Source organism: Gossypium hirsutum, chromosome A05 (genome assembly GCF_007990345.1).
Source record: "Gossypium hirsutum isolate 1008001.06 chromosome A05, Gossypium_hirsutum_v2.1, whole genome shotgun sequence".
NCBI classification, from domain to species: Eukaryota; Viridiplantae; Streptophyta; class Magnoliopsida; order Malvales; family Malvaceae; genus Gossypium; species Gossypium hirsutum.
The window spans coordinates 36,506,638-36,519,585 of NC_053428.1; the positions used below are offsets into that span (position 1 = coordinate 36,506,638).

At 29.8% G+C, this 12,948-nt stretch overlaps 2 long non-coding RNA genes across 2 annotated transcripts; one reads left to right on the top strand and one right to left on the bottom strand.

Annotated features, from left to right (window-relative positions):
* The first annotated feature begins 1,038 nt into the window (after nt 1-1,038).
* On the top strand, nt 1,039-2,234 carry LOC121229092 (uncharacterized). Its single transcript, XR_005926590.1, has 3 exons — nt 1,039-1,136; nt 1,403-1,604; nt 1,676-2,234. It is a non-coding gene; the product is annotated as an uncharacterized lncRNA (long non-coding RNA).
* A 7,003-nt stretch (nt 2,235-9,237) lies between these two features.
* On the bottom strand, nt 9,238-10,504 carry LOC107904338 (uncharacterized). The gene is made up of 2 exons (XR_001686199.2): nt 9,911-10,504; nt 9,238-9,612 (listed from the first exon to the last, which is right to left on the bottom strand). It is a non-coding gene; the product is annotated as an uncharacterized lncRNA (long non-coding RNA).
* Nucleotides 10,505-12,948: the final 2,444 nt, after the last annotated feature.

Genomic DNA, 12,948 nt, shown 5'->3' on the forward strand with positions numbered 1-12,948 from the left:
ACAATGATGATAATGTAAGTAAAATAACACGAGCAAAACATAAGATAAATAAATAATAAAACGAAGAAAACAATCAAAAAGGCACAATAACAAATAATAAACAGATAAAAACTAAAACATGAATAACAGGCATATAAACAAATAAATAAATGAACAAAAAAAATTATGAAAAGATAAAAGACATATATATATATGTACAAAATTATGAAAATATAAAAAAAAACATATGTGTGTACACATGAATTATAAACCATAGAAATATCATAAGAAAATATAAATTTTTAAAATATAAGAGTATGTATAAATACATATATGCATATTTATGAAAAATAAAAGAGATACATGTAAGTACGTATATACATAAAAAATTTAAAATGCAAATATAAATATATTCATGTATATAAAAAAATAATAAAAGGTGTATATATATGCATGTAAATATTAAGTATGTACATATTATAATATATATATATAAACTATATATATAAAAAAAATATGGTAATGAAATATATAGGCACTATATATATATTTAAAACATTTAGAAATAAAAATATACACATATATTATAAAGTACACATGCGTGTATGTATGTAAGTATAATAAAAATAAAAATAATAGTAATAATAATAATAATAATAATAATAATAACTATATTAATAAAATAAACTAAAAACTTAAAATGAAAGATTATGGATTAAATTGAAAATAATTGAAGTTTCAGGGGCAAATCTGAAATAAACAAAACACCAATGGATCGAATGGAACATGCAGTTAACAGTGGAGGACCGAAAGTCAAATTAATCCCTCTGTCCAAAACTCCACGCAGCAATGGATTAAAATAAAACAAATTCGACATTTCATGGCAAAATTTGAAAACAAACCGCAATGATTTTGAACTGATGGGATAAAATGAAGGATTAAAACGCAAATAACCCATCAGTGTTTAAAACCCTTTTCATCTCCAATTAAAAGCCTACTCTGCAGCAGCAATAGACCCAAAGTTGCTTCATCTTCCTTTTTTTCTTTTTTGTTTTAAAACAACAGAGGGAAGAAAGAGGGATGTGCTAGGCCTTCTTTAAAGCCCTAACTACCGCCACGCCACCGCCGTTCAAGCTTCGCCGCCGACTCCGATTCAGGTAAGTTTCGCCCTTTCCTTTCTGCCTTTTCTTTTGCACCAAAAACAGAGAAGCAAAGAAAAAAAAATAAATAAATAAAACACAAAGAAAATTACCTTCAAAAATTGTTTTTGATTCTTTGTTTGTATTTCAGTATTTTTCCAATACAAGATTTTTCTCTTTTTAGTACCCCCATAATAGTGAGATTTTCGGTTTTTATAACCGAATTATTTTTCCTTTTTTACATTATTTTTCTTTGTTGTTGCGCCTGCTTCTTGGCTTTGCAGGTGACCGTGGCCGACAGTGGTGGGGGTGTCAGACGGTATGGGCGTCGTGGAGGCTGGCGCGGAGCAGAGGCGTGCGAGGGGTTGGGCAGAGGCTGGAGCGGCGCGCCCTAGGCATGCTGCGTTTGGATTTTGGGCTTCCGAGTTTCGGGCCCCGGGCAGATTTTGGGCTTTACAATCATAGGAAAAAATAGAGGGATTTCTGGTATAATCAACGTAATTGTTTTCTCTATTTCCAGGCACCCAGTATCTTTAATCTTTCATTCTTATTTGAAGGCTAACACTGAGGTGGACACAAGAGGGCTCTCAGGCGAAGAGCGGATGTTCCGTCGAAGTAGAGGTTAAACTTGGATCGGACAGCAACAGTTGTAGTTATTAATAGGTTGTTTAATAACGACAACTGTTATCTCCTCGAAAGGAACATCACCTTTACTCCAACATTACAACTGTTGCCCGTTTGAGAGTCCTCCTCAACATCCAAAAATGGCGATGGTACTTGCAAGAACTAAAACAACTAGAAGAGTAAGATTAATTTACTTATAATATATGGGTTTTTTTTTTCGAAATTTGGTTTTTATTCATTGGATGCAAAATAGGTGGAGGGAGTTGAACTTCAAGGAGAAGCTTAGTTTCAGTTGAGACTAATTAATGGAAATATATTTCTTGGCTACTGGTTTGAGCTTTGAGCCCCAACATGCCAAATGTTGGATTTGCTTCACTAAGTATGCATGCCCAGCAATTGTAGTTGATGACATCTATGACATATATGGATCACTTAATTAATTTGAATGTTTCACCAAAGCCGTCACCAGGTTTTATATTCTTTGAATTATAATTTTTATTTACTACAAATTGTTTTTATATGCAGGTGAGGTTTAAATTATGGTCATCTCGATTATATTTATCATAATAATATAATTGATGTAATCACAATTATCACATTCATATCCCATATCGTGCTATTTTATATATAGATTTAAGTCCAAAATGTGAAGAGATAAAGCCGTGGAATTGGACAATTTAAATATTGGAGCCTTGGATGATATCGGTTCTATATACTTCGACTGGGACGTCAAGATTTTACAAGGTATATTGGTTTTGAAATAAGGGGATGTTAAGTCTATTTAAGGACTACCAGAATACATGAGCGTAATGTTTTCAGCCAGGGCGGACTTCACTGATGAATTAGCCCAACAAACCTTGAAAGACCATGGCCTAGTTGTTTTACCTTGCATCAAAGAACAGGTAATATTGATAATTTGAAAATTAACATTTCATATAATTGAATTGGGTGTTAAGACTCAATCCAATAAGCTTGTTTGGACTTAGACAAGATGAATCAAATTTTAATAATAAATTAATATATTTATTTAAATTTAATTATAAAATATACAAATATTAATATAATTTTTTAGAAAGTTAAAATGAGCTAATCCTGATGTGCTAGGATTTAAACGTTTGTCTGAATCACAACTTGGTCATGACCACCAATGCTATTTGATACCTCTAATTTGTTGTTATTTTCGAATCGAAGTGGGCTATACCTTGCAAAGCACATATCACAGAGGCCAAATGGTTTTGTGGAGGTCAAACCCCAATTTTTTTATGAACATATAAGAAATGGATGGATTTCAATTGGAAGTCTTCGAGGGCTAGTTCTTTGGTTTGTGGAGGCAGACTCTATTGCTGATCGGTTTCCAACTTATCTCAATGATTTCTTTCAATAGTTTACTGTTCATCTCTCATTACTTGACTCAGTGATGACTGGATACTTCCAAGGTAACATATTCATTTTCAACACTTCGCTTCAATCTTATACTTTATGTATTTATTTTGTTTCATTTTGAAAGCTGAGATAGAGAGAGGGGACTTGCCGAAAGCAATGCAGATTTACATGATTGAAAAAGGAAGAACCGAAGGAAAAGGCACGAGATTATGTAAAAGAACTGATAAGCTATGCATAGAAGGAAATCAATGAAGAAATTTTGAACACTTGTTTCCCTCAAATTATTGTGAATTTATCTAAGAACATAGCTTGAGCTGCTCTATGCATATACCATCATGGTGAAGGAGTTGGCACATCAATTGGTGTCATTAAACATTGTATTGTTTCTTCTATTCTTAAGCCTATTCCAATTTAGACAACCAATGATGGATTTCCTTTTTTTTTTAATTGGATAAAGTTGATATAATCACCCAACTATAAAAAAAAAATTTATTTTAGAAATCCAAAATAAAAAGTTTGCAATTTAAGCACCAACATTATATAGTTCAATCATTTTGATCACTCCCATTAAAATCACAAACGGTAAGTTGACATGGTAATTAAAAAAATCAGTATAACAACAAATTTAGTTTAATTTTAAAAAAAATGAATCATCAAAATTTACAAATATTCTCATTTTGATCTTAATTATAAAAAAATCAAAGAATTATATAAAAATACATAAATATTTTTAAAAAATATAATAAATTTAAATTTTATATTAATATTAATATTAAATAAATATGACTTAATTATTGATATTTCTTCGCTTCTATTTTATCAATTAATACAATGCAATTAAATACTATGCTTATTCTTAAAAATTTTAATTTATTAAATTTTTTTTTGATACCAAAAATTTTGGGGGTTGTAGTATTTTAGAAATATACTTGTCTATGGGTTAGGCCACCCAGCCTAACTCAAAAATCCGTCCGAAAAGTTAAAGAATTTGGGAAAAAATATAGACTCTAAAAATGATATTGGGAAAAAATATAAGGCCCGTTTAGAAAACAGGTTGGGCCTCAGGTAAGACTTTTTTGGCCCCAACGCGAATTTGCAAAAAGAACAAAATATATATGTTGTTCCTATTGTTTTCTCATTGTTTTGCTGTCATTTCATTATTATGTTGTTACTATTTTGTTATTATTGTTTGGATATTGTATAACTCTTATTTTATTATTAATTTTGCTCCGTTTTAGAGGCATTTGCATGTTAAGTTGTACATATGTTAGTGTTAATTAAGTATAAAGTTTTTTTAAAATTTATTTTCAATTTGTTATGAAATATTTATTTTAATGTTTTTAGTGTTTTTGAAGTAATATATTTTTTTAAAAATTACATAAAAATAATATAAAAAATTAATACGGACGAGTTTGGCCATACTTGGGTTTTAGCATTTTTATCCGGGTTGGGCTTGGGCAAATCTTTAGACTTATTTTTTGGGTCGGGTCTGAGCCTATCAAATAGGTCTAAATTTTTTTCAAGGCCCGACCCAGCACATGACTTTGTTTACCGGCGAGTATGGGTTTAGGCAGTGTATGGGAATTGTAGAAATGAAAAGAGATAGTGGGTATTTTCGTGAATAAGGATTGGGGTGTTGAAAGTGTGGTGGCGAGGTTTGAATTGAAGGGTGACGGTAATGATGAATGGTGAGGAAGAAAATGAATTGGTGATGATGATAATGATCAATAGGGTTAGCTGGGAATAGGGGCGAAGCCAGAACAATTTTTTTAAAGGGGGCCAAATGAAATTTTAAACTTTTATAGTCTATATCTTTATAATTTTTAAAGGATTAAATTGAATTTTTATAATTTTAGGGGGCCAAAATATAATTTTACCTTTACTAATTTAAAGTTTTAAAATTTTTAAAGGACTTAAATAATAATTTTTCATTTTAGGGGGCCAGGGCCCCTGCCAGCCCCCCTAGCTTCGCCTTTGGCTGGGAATGGCCCTAAAATTTTGCACTATGCAAAATAACTTGCTTGCTAACCTCCTTTGCTAGTTTGCAGGTGCTACTTATAAAGGTTTAGGGTGGAAGCTTGCATGGATGGTGAGCTGGTGTGTGGTAGAGGCCATTGGTGCTGGACTGCTGGTACACCAGTACAATGGTGTCGATCCAGGGGTGGCTGGCCACTGGGAGGCCACCTTTTGTACAAAGTTGTTGGAAATTAGAGCTTAGGGATCATAAAAGAAATTATTTTTGTAATCCAAATAGAATATAATTAAATACTTGTAAATATATATACAAATTAAAATTGGAGAGAGATTCACTTACACTGGTATAAAAATTTAAGTGATTTTACATCATTTCATAACTTTTTATACTATATATTAATATTTTAACAATACAAACATATTATTCCATATACTCCATTTATGTAAATCACACGTTTAAGTTAGTGATAACTTAAAATTTTTCAACTATTATTTTATGTTAAAATTTATCAATCGTTAAATATATATCAATATAGATAATATTTTAGATTGATATGATAATAATATCAAATCAATTAAAAAGTTTACATGCATAGGAGGTACAAATATCTTAATAAATTCAATGGTTAGATTATTAAAATATTAATGGTACAAAAAATTATTAAATGATGTAAAACCACTAAATTTTACACCAATTAAAATATAGGTTTAATGATAAATTTGGCTACTAACTTTTGCGTGTTTTGTCAAAATGGCCCTAATTGTATTTTTGAACCTTTTTTGGCCATCAACCTTTTGTCTTTTTTTCAATCTACTTTTTCTAACAGATTTAATGAATAAATTCGAAGTTTCAATTTTTTTTTTCTTTCAAAAGGTTTCAATCTTTCATACCTTTGTCTACTGAGAAGTTTTTCTACTGGGTAATTTTTTATATAATTACGTTTATTTTATTTAAATTAAGAGTTATATTTTTAATTTAATGTATTATTTATTTTATTATTTTTCAAATGTAGTCATCTTATTGGGTTATCTAAATAACAAATTACATCTCATTAAAAATATTTCACATATGAAATTCCACATCATCTCTGTTAATTTTTTTAATGATACTTTCATTAAATCTGTTAGAAAAAGCAGACTAAAAAAACAAAGGTTGATTGTCAAAAAAGACTAAAAATATAATTAGGACCATTTTAACAAAACATACAAACGTTAGTAGCCAAATTTGTCATTAAGCCTAAAATATATTAAACATTTAAAAATTGTAAATGACCATAAATAGGCTCAAAGTCTTATCAGCCCAAATTTTAATGAAATCCAAAATTAATTGGGGAAATCAACACAAATATTTGGCCTAAATTTAAAATTTTTTAATAAATATGAAATAGGCTTTAACATTTAAATTTTTAAAAAATTATTTACTCTCTAAATTTGAAGGTATATGTCGCATATCTCCCTAAGAATAACCTCCGACAGGGCAATGACCCTTTGTAAGCCAGTGAGCCATTGTCCACTTGAGACTTATTTTAAAAGACTACAAATTTAAAAATTCAATTTTAATGGAGAGATGAAGTTAGAAATCCCAATAATACATGGGTTCAACAAATCTCCTACGCTTCAATTCAACTCATATTTTTAATTCTTAAATTAGATTTTTTAATACTTTAGTTGTTTGACCAAAATATTTGGACTACCTAGTTTAGAAGTTACAAAAGTTATGTCCAAGTAGGAAAAAATAAGGTGAACAAAAAATATTTCTAAACTTTCATTTCATGAAAGATTTTATATTGCATTGTTTTGCCTACTTAAAGATTATGTCTTTATATATTTTTAATATAAGAAAAAAATTCAGATAATTGTTTTGTAATAGTTAATGTGGAGTGTGCATCATATTTCTGGAGAAATAGATGGCGACGTCGCAAAGAGAAGGATCACGATGTTGGGACAACGCGACTCGGACTTCACGATGAGACGAAAACAACGTCACAACGTCATGATATGTTCTCCTATTTGGCTGTCATGTTTTAAACTTCAAGCAGGATTGCTTCTCCCAATTGGACTCTAATTATTTCAAGAATATTTTAGTATTATTAGATCTCTAATAATCTAAGCCTATTTAAACGGGTCATTGTATCCTTGTTTTGATTTGCATATCAGTAAAAATGGTTTCTTCTTTGGGGGCGACAATATGTATCCACATACGAGTTTTTGTGAGAGTTTCGTGATAATTATGAAAAGTATTTTATACCCTTTTTGTTATTGCCTTATGAAATTTAGAGTTTTGTTTACCAATTTACTATTTAGGATTTTGAGCTTTGTTTTTGGAGTTTTGGATAATGCACGTTTAGTACTTTTAGGTTTATTTTCTTAATATTGTGTTCTCGTTTGTTTACTCATTTAGTGAAAAACTGATACTTTCTTTGCCTGTAGTTTTTTTCTCTTTGAGAGTTTTCCACATAAAATATTTGTATTCGTTCCTCTTTACTTTTATTACTTCATTATTCATACGGGTTGATCCCCAACTGTTTAAAAGATTGTTGATTTTTTTAGTGGAATTTAATTAACAATATGATAGTAATCGAAAATATGACACTTAGTTAGTTGGATTTAAGTCAATTTGATTTTTTGCCACATTCACGAAGGTGGCATTAGTTTAAAATGAGCACAATATGAATGATGTTAAATACTCTTCTTGTTCAACGGGTTTCGGAGGTACATTATGGAATGTTAAAGATGAATTTTTTTAAATAGTTTTCTTTTCCCTTTTTTTTTGAAATTTTTAGAGGGCTTAATTTATTGATATATTTTTTTTGAATTAGAACTAAAATGGCAAACTTTGTAAATATTGATGGCTAAGTTTGCTTAATTTTTTAGATTTAGGATTAAATTGATAAAAATATGTAAATATTGGAGGGTTAAATTTGTTATTAGACTAATACAAAATGGCACACGTCAAGTTTCCGTTACTCGTCTAATGACTAAAATAAAACTAAAAACATAATTGAGTGACTAGTGTTAGAGTTTACCCAAGAGATTATTGGCGAAAGTAATTGATTCCTAACCAAGATAAGAATTTTCCCACTTTAAGGGCATTGTGGATTGACTAACAATTTTATTTGTAATAAATGAATGATTAAGGCAGTCCCATATTGGAAGTGCAAGAATCATTCAAATCATCCACTTCAAGAGACTTTAATCTTATCTATCACATCATGCCCAACTAAAGGAATTGGAAAATAAAGAAAATAAATATAAAGTCAAAAATAATTATAGTTTGATGTAATTATCCACTATCAAATCAAAAACGAATTAAGTAAATAAATAAGTGGTGGACCCAAAAGTTTGAGCTTGAAGGTCCAAATAAAGTTCATACTGATCCTATACAGGGAATGTGGAAAGAATGGCTTGCAATATGAACTAGGATTTTCTCCTTGGATTGTTATATTTTGATATAAACTTAGAAGTTAAAAAAACCCCAATGTTCGGTTTATTAATCAATGGCATTTTATCTTGTGAAATTAAATTAAGTTGAAAATTGTTGATGTTAAAAGTGACTAATTTAAAGTTTATAAAAATTTATATTAATATTAATTTCACACTCACATTATTATTTAAGTTTCAACTATTACTTACTTTTGATTTAAACTGAGTGTTTGAATACAACAAATTTTATTAAGAAAAAAAAATTAATTTTGTACCTAAAACCACTACTTGAATACAAACAAATATTTATATATGTTCAAAGATTCGAATATCTACTAAACTTTTTTCTTTTCTTTTTTATTTCAACATATGATTACGTTAATGAGGTTTGTTTATAAGATAAAGTTTTTTGTTTTGATTTATATGAAATAGTAATTAAATTTTATATCAAATACGTATTTGAAATGGATTTAAATCGTGTAAATTTTATAAGGCTTAAGTTCTTTCTTTGTCACATTTTAAAATTTTATAGTATGAAGATATTAAAAACATAAGTATAATATATATATATATAATTCTTAAAAAATTGTGTAAATTACAAAAGAAAAGAAAAAAATAGAAAAAAAAATTAATTTGACTAAAGATAATATAATTTTTAATTTTTAAAAATAATTTAAATTAAAAAAAGGAAACAACAAAAAAATTAAAAATAATGAGAATTCAAAAAAAAATTTATTAAAGATGATATAATGTTTGTAATGGACCAAATTTGCCCGACCCAAGCAAACACAAGAAAACCAAAACAAAATATAAAATAAATCAATAAACACAAATTTTAAAACACAAATAGTCCATTAAATGTCTATTTACAGACTTTAGCCCAATACTCATCAGCCTAATCCCTAACCCAGAAAAATACATGGCCCGATGGCCCAAAACCTAGATCTAGGATCGGCCAAATGAAACCCTAAGGCTCTCTCCATGCGCCGCAACCATTCAGCCTCCACGCCTCAGTACGCTCCAGCGTTTCAGTAGTCATGCGCGCACCCGTACGCCAGCTATCGTACCCGAACGCCAGCACGTCTCGTACCTGCAAAAGGGACGAACACAGAAGCAAATGAAAACACCCAGCAGAATAGACAAAAAACAAAGGAGAATATTGTATTTATGTTTTATTTTCTACCATTTTTCTCTTTCTCTTCGGCTATAAAAAGCCAAGCTTTGAATCGCCAGAAGAAAAAAGAAAAAAGAAAGCAATCAAAAGCATTCGAATAGAAATATTAAAAAGGTGACCTTTTTAGTTCTTCTTCTTCCCCGATTCGGGGATCTTTCTTTCCTGGTTTCTGTCTTTTGTATTTGGTGTATAAAAAACAACAAAAAAGGCTTACCTCCGTTCTTGGTTCCCTCGAATCCTCGCTCACTTCGTCGCAATCGGAGTTTTTTGGGGGGGGGATTCAGAGACTTCTAAAAGAACCTTTGGACTCACGGTCGAACGGAGCCGGATTAGGCCTTTTGTATGATGACCGTCGATCAAGTATGAAGGTCGGACGGCAGGCGAAAGGACTTAGAGTTCGACCGAATGAATAGGAGGCTAGGCTTTAGATTTTTTTTTATCATTTTGATCTGCCTTTGAATGGTATGCAACTAGTTTTAGGGTTTTCTTCAACCTGACTTTGTCAAAAGTGAAACGGCGTCGTTTCAAAGGGAGAGGGATCCGCGTGTTAACCCGATGGATAGGCCGGGTCCGCGCTTCTTTGTTTGAAAGGGATAATTGCGCCCCAGGTCCCTCCCCTTTGTGCGGATGCTCAATCGCCTCTTGTTTGCTTATTTGTTTTCTTTTTTTAGATTAGCCCTGTAATTTGAGCATGTTTGCGCTTTAGTCCGTGTCTCTGCTCTGCGTTTTAGGACTTGGTTTATTTCCAGTTCTAGTCCTTCTATATTCACGCGCATTGCACTTTGGTTTTTTTTTCTATCTTACTAGTTTATTTTATTTATTAATTATCCCTTTAGTCCGATTTTATTGCAATTGAGTTTTACTTAAATTTGTGTAGTTCATTTTTTTTTATATACATAACATTCATTTTTTAATTTTTTTTATATATATACATTTTAAATTACTTTGATAATTTACTTTGTCTTTTTTTTTTGTTGTTTAAAGTATAAAACTATTATCTTAAAACTACCTTGTATATCATGTTGTTTTCAAAATTTTGTATAATATTTAATTTATATTTAACTTATATTAATGCATACATGATTTATGACAAAAGTAGTTTTCTTTTATACATATTATTAGTTCCATGATTATTTTACACTTTTAATTTCTTTTAAATCTATTTATTTGTATTTCCCATCAAATTTATTTTGTATATAGTTTATTCTTTGAAAAATATATTTTATTATTTTCTTGTTATTTAAGACCATTTCATATATATGTATATATATACTCTCTGTTAAATCTATTTATGCGTGTTATTTATCATATATATATTGATTTGCATATTGTCTATATTGTTTTGTTATAAATTTGTTTTCACGCTTATATGTACGTAAATGTTTCTTATATTATCAGTTTTGAATGGTTGAACATTGTGTTTTTACATGGATTGTTGATCTTCTATGGTTTTATGTATTTTCCTTTAAATCTATTTCATTGTACATTTCCTTTCAAATCAATTTTTTATATATGTATATACATATATTTTTTAAAAAAAATTCTTATATAGTTCATTACACAAGAACATATTTTATTATATATTCTTTTGTTATTTAAGAACCTTTCATGTCTTGTATATCATTTAAGTTTTCTTTTATTTTGCATGAATATTGTCAACTTAAAATAGATGTATTATCTTGCATGTTTTTCAATTCAAAGTCTTTTTTATATTGATAATTATTTATATAGTATTTTTATCCATGTAAATTATTTCAAATTCAAGCATGTAGTATTCGTTCATCGATTCATCATTTTTATTGTTTTGCATCATATTAGTTTTATTTTGTTTGGTACATTATGTGGTGGTTGTTTTAGGTTATTTCATGCATATTGGTTGCACGTTATTAATTCGCCTTTTTATGTGTTAGTATATCAATCATCATTTACCCACGCTTGTAAACTTTGTTGTTTTAAATTAGTTGTTAGTTTCATTTGATTGGTTAAATAAAATTATGTTGTCTTCATTTACCAAGTGTCGCACACATATTACCCCATTCATCGTTTTCTACTAGATCTTTGAAATGTGGTTTTATAAAACCCAAATTTTATGATTAATTTCGTCTTATTTCAAATCGAATTAATACGTCTTAAGCTAGCATTATAATTATTCATTCAAAAATTTTTCAAAACGAAGATGAGATTTGATGTTTGGCAATTCGAGGAATCGTGTCCTAACGTGTTGGGTTGCAACTTCGCATTTGCTCAAAATAATCGAATATCACTTCAAAGTTTCACTCATATCTTCTAAAAATCTTTTAAAATGAAGGTAATACTCGGTATTTGATAATTCGAGAATCATGCCCTATCGTACTGGGTTGTGATTTCTCATTTGTTCAAAACAATCGAATATTCCTTTATATTCTCACTCATGTTTATTAAAAACACTTTAAAACAAAGACGATGTTCAATGTTTGGCGATTTGAGAATCGTGCCCTATCGTGCTAGATTACGCTTTTTCATTGGTTCGAAACAATTGAAGATCCCTTCGGAATTTCACTCACATTTTCTAAAATCTTTCAAAATGAAGGCGATATTCGATGTTTCGCGATTTGAGAATCGAGCCCTATCGTGCTGGGTTGCGCTTTTTCATTTGTTCAAATTAATTGAATATCCCTTTGGAATTTCACTCGTATTTTCTAAGGTGAGGCAATGATCAATGTTTGGAAATTCGAGGAATCGTGCCCTACTGTGCTGGGTTTCGATTTTCCGTTGAACTAAACAGTTGAACATCCTTTTGTGATTTTCAAATTAAAAATTTTTCGGATGTCGAAACAAGAAGATTTTTGGTAACCGACTCGGGTTATTTAAACAAAACCACACTTCAAAAACATTTTTTTAGACAAAAGGGCAGTATCTAATCGATTCGGTACTAATTTTGGGCGTAGTGAGGGTGCTAATCCTTCTTCATGCGTAACCGACTCCCGAACCCGTCTTCTCAAAAGTTCGTAGACCAAAATCATTGTTTTAATAACCCAAAAATGTTTTATTAAACTAACCTCATTTTTAGGTGATCCGATCACACCAAAACAAAAGATAGGTGGCGACTCCATGCATTTGTTTTTCAAAAGTCGATTTCCCCCCTTTTTTAAAAAAAATATAAAATTTTTAATTCGAGGGATGGTTTCGACAGCTTGGCGACTCCACAGGGGACTAGAGAGAGTTTAGCCATAAATTTGATTATTTGTTGTCCTTTTGTCAGAAATTGAAAAT